At 41.6% G+C, this 3459-nt stretch overlaps 1 long non-coding RNA gene across 1 annotated transcript; it reads left to right on the forward strand.

Annotated features, from left to right (window-relative positions):
• Positions 1 to 766: 766 nt before the first annotated feature.
• Positions 767 to 3052, forward strand: LOC104949537 (uncharacterized). Its single transcript, XR_798811.1, has 3 exons — positions 767 to 841; positions 2333 to 2385; positions 2971 to 3052. It is a non-coding gene; the product is annotated as an uncharacterized lncRNA (long non-coding RNA).
• Positions 3053 to 3459: the final 407 nt, after the last annotated feature.

The following is a 3459-nucleotide window of genomic DNA, read 5'->3' on the forward strand; positions in this document are numbered from 1 at the left end:
CCGTATAATATTTGACTGTATGTCCCTCAGGGGTTGTAACTTACGTCGTTGTTGTTTGTTATGTTATACCAAGACAGGTCCGAGAGCAATAGATAGTGCGGATCTGAGTTACGTATGAGGGGAGAACCGACCAGATGGACGTAGCACGGTGAGGCTGGAGACGTCGAGTAGGTCTTACGTGCTCTGGAGCAGACCAGGAAGTTGAGAGGTTTTAAGGAGCGGTGTGGTGTTGGGCGGGAGGCGAGGGAAGTGACCGAGGTCTTTGACGATGCTTATGGTGAAGTTTCTGTTGACCAGTACATTCTGTTAGTGTGTTTTGCTTTACCTGAGTCCGGGTGAGGGTGTAGGGTCCTTATATTTAGCACATCTTGCATTTCTGGTTGGATACTAACTGCGTTTCATTGGCTTGTACTTGTATTTTGCACAATGACAATAAAGTTGAATCTAATCTAATCTAAAAATGATCCATTATTGCTGCAAAATGAGAACAACATAGTTAAAATAAGGACATCGTTATGTGGGGGTAACATCAAGATCGAGATATAGTGTCTGTGCTGCGGCAGGCTTGGATGAGGACACACAACATTATGTCTGCTATCAAATCCCTAAGCCCCAGTGCAAAGATTAATGCATCTTCCATTTGTTTCAAAATATGTGCAATCCATCAAATGCAGTCATTTAAGGACTAGTTTAAAAAAAACACGCATGGTTCAATGTTTCATCCCTGTCTTTTTTTCTCTTCTTACATCTGCCTTTCCTTCCTTAGGAAATGTACAAAGCCAGCAAGTATGAGGTGTCTCCTGATTTGAAGCATGTGCTGCTGGCCTACAACGTTGCACCGGTGAGCTTCTCATTTGTTTGCTTGTTTTTTGAATTAACAAACTGACAGCCAAATATGTCAGCTGCCTCCACTGGGAGGGTGGGGTGTTTGCCCGTAAAGCAACATGGGCAGGGGGGGGAGGGAAGGGAAAGTAATCATTGCGGGCTGTGAAGGCCTGTCGCACACCGCTGCCTGTCACTGATGGCAGCATGGGCCAGCACAGCCGTGTGGAACTGTAGTGAGGCAGGCAGAAACATAAACAACCCCCCCGGTGCTGAAACAGGCTTGCCGGGTGGGAGATGAGATCAACAGGAAGAAAACAAAGTATTGGCTAGGGATTTATAATTTCTGTTGAATTGCGAATAAAGTATCCTTTGACTTCATCGGCTCCACTAGCATTTTGATATACAGAAAAGCATTTCAGCTCCTAATATAGGTGGATCAGATATATTGAATCATTTTGCAAGCTGATGTCTGTGTGTCTACTTCATTTTGCCTCACCACCTAGTCACTGAAGAGAGTTTGTGCCTATTGTTCGTGTGTAAAAGATACTGGGAGAGATATAACCTTTTATTATTGCCGGAGATGAATGGAAAATATATCGACACACTACAGATGCCTAGTCTGTTGCGTTGTATGTTTTTGCATTTATTATTCTATTCAAACGTCCATCACCTTGAGCGATGACTGTCATTCTAGAGATACTGTAGCAGAGTACAATGCACCTTCATGCACTGCTCATCTCTATAACATGTTCTATGGATCACTTGGTTGATAATAAACTGTGTTTTCATGATAACACACAAACAAGCTATCCTGTTGGAATGTAAATATGTCTATATTTAGCAGTGACTTAATGCACACAAGTGTAGCATACACATGATGAACTATTTGTAAAATGCGAAGAAAAACACATCACAAATATCCGACCAAAAATGTTCATAGTTTTCAAAGACCAGAGGTCAGTGTTAGATATTTTTCTAGCTTAGTGGGTATCATATTTGTGTAAGAGGTATGTGGATGAGGATAATGTGTATCAGCTCCCAATTAAATAGAAGAGAGAGAAATATGTTGATAGAGCTTAAAGAGTAATTACCAGAAGCTGAAATAAATTGTTGAACTGTCCATCAGTGCAGCAAGGTGAGATGTTAAACCATTGGAGGTATTTTTTGAAGAGTGTAGTTAGTTACAGCACTCTTTCAAATTTAACCTGTACTCTGATATAAAGCAAATAAAAGTATGACAGCAGTATTGTGCTGACTATAGATTTTATGAAAGGGCTTAATATTTCCTTGTATGTCTTTCCTTAATCTTTTCTTTTTTACATTAATTTAAAATAATGAATTCGACTAATTTGTAATTATTTTCTAGACAGTGGCATCATAACTGATTTTTCAAAATAACAAACAAAACTGTTTCAATTAAGATGTCAAGATCAAACTGCAACCTGTTTCGTGTTAGGATCTGAAATGTTTTTTATTTATTTTTCTCTCCTGCTGCCTTTTCCTACAGGTGTACCAGCATTCTTACACAGCCTTCTACATCATCTGCAGTCTGGATACCCCGTAAGTAGCCAAGAGAGCCTCATTGTTCCATTTATATCGTACTGCTTTTACTACTTTTACTTCTTCTGTTCAATTGGTTAATTCAGTTAACTTTCAATTATCCACCAATCCTTCAAGAGAAAGGGTTATTGGTCATCTTTGACCTCAATAGGCAACCAGGTTTGACATCCACAGATCCTTCATCTGAACATCTAAAGTGCCAGATCAAGAAGAAACACTCTTTGATGCTACTGAACCGTCGCAATGTTACAGCACTGTCAGCAGTGCTCAATTCTATTTGTGTGCTGCCACCTAGTGGTAATGGGCCAAAATACATCTTACCTGATAAGCCTCATTCATCCTCAAATCCAGACATAGAGGCAGTGGCACCTCTAATTCTGCAGCCTGCATTGCACAGCACTTTTCTCAATAAGGTGCAGTGACACTGTTTTAGAGCACTGGTATTTATGGATACACTTAAGCCTTTGTTCTTAAATGAGCTACACTTGTTTTTCTCCTGCAGCAGTCCTGAGAGTAGACAGTTACTGTGTGTATGTGTCTGCACTTCTATCTAATAGCATTGTTTCCTCTGCCTGTGCACCCCAGGGCGACCTGGAACTTGAACCCTCCAGAAGTGCGAAATGCTCAGCTGCAGTTTGCAGGCTGGGGACCCCAAGACCAGCAACTGGTAAGAACTAAAGTACAATATCCCAATGTACCTTGTCTCACATCTGCCTGTTGACCAATGATGTTTGAATGTGAGGATTCAAACATGTGTGATGTCTAACATCTGTATGTTAGAGATCAAGACTTAAAAACACACACACATATAGTCAAGCCCGCCTTAACCTTGCATCAGGCCCTGGGGCTGATGGCCCCCTATTTAAACAAAGTCATTTATCAACACGTTCTCACTCCCAACCCGTCACATGTTGACGGACGGTCAGGGCCCCTCCCCGTCACTGTATTACGTACAGGGTACCCCTTGGAAGTCAGTTTTCAATGGGCAGGGCGTCCCATTGACTTGCATAGAGCTCCCTGAACGTTGGTAATAGAGGAGTTGGGATCGCGACTAAATGCTCTCCGCAGATCCAT

This window comes from Notothenia coriiceps, unplaced genomic scaffold (genome assembly GCF_000735185.1).
Source record: "Notothenia coriiceps isolate Sejong01 unplaced genomic scaffold, NC01 NC01_scaffold00016439, whole genome shotgun sequence".
Lineage (NCBI taxonomy): Eukaryota > Metazoa > Chordata > Actinopteri > Perciformes > Nototheniidae > Notothenia > Notothenia coriiceps.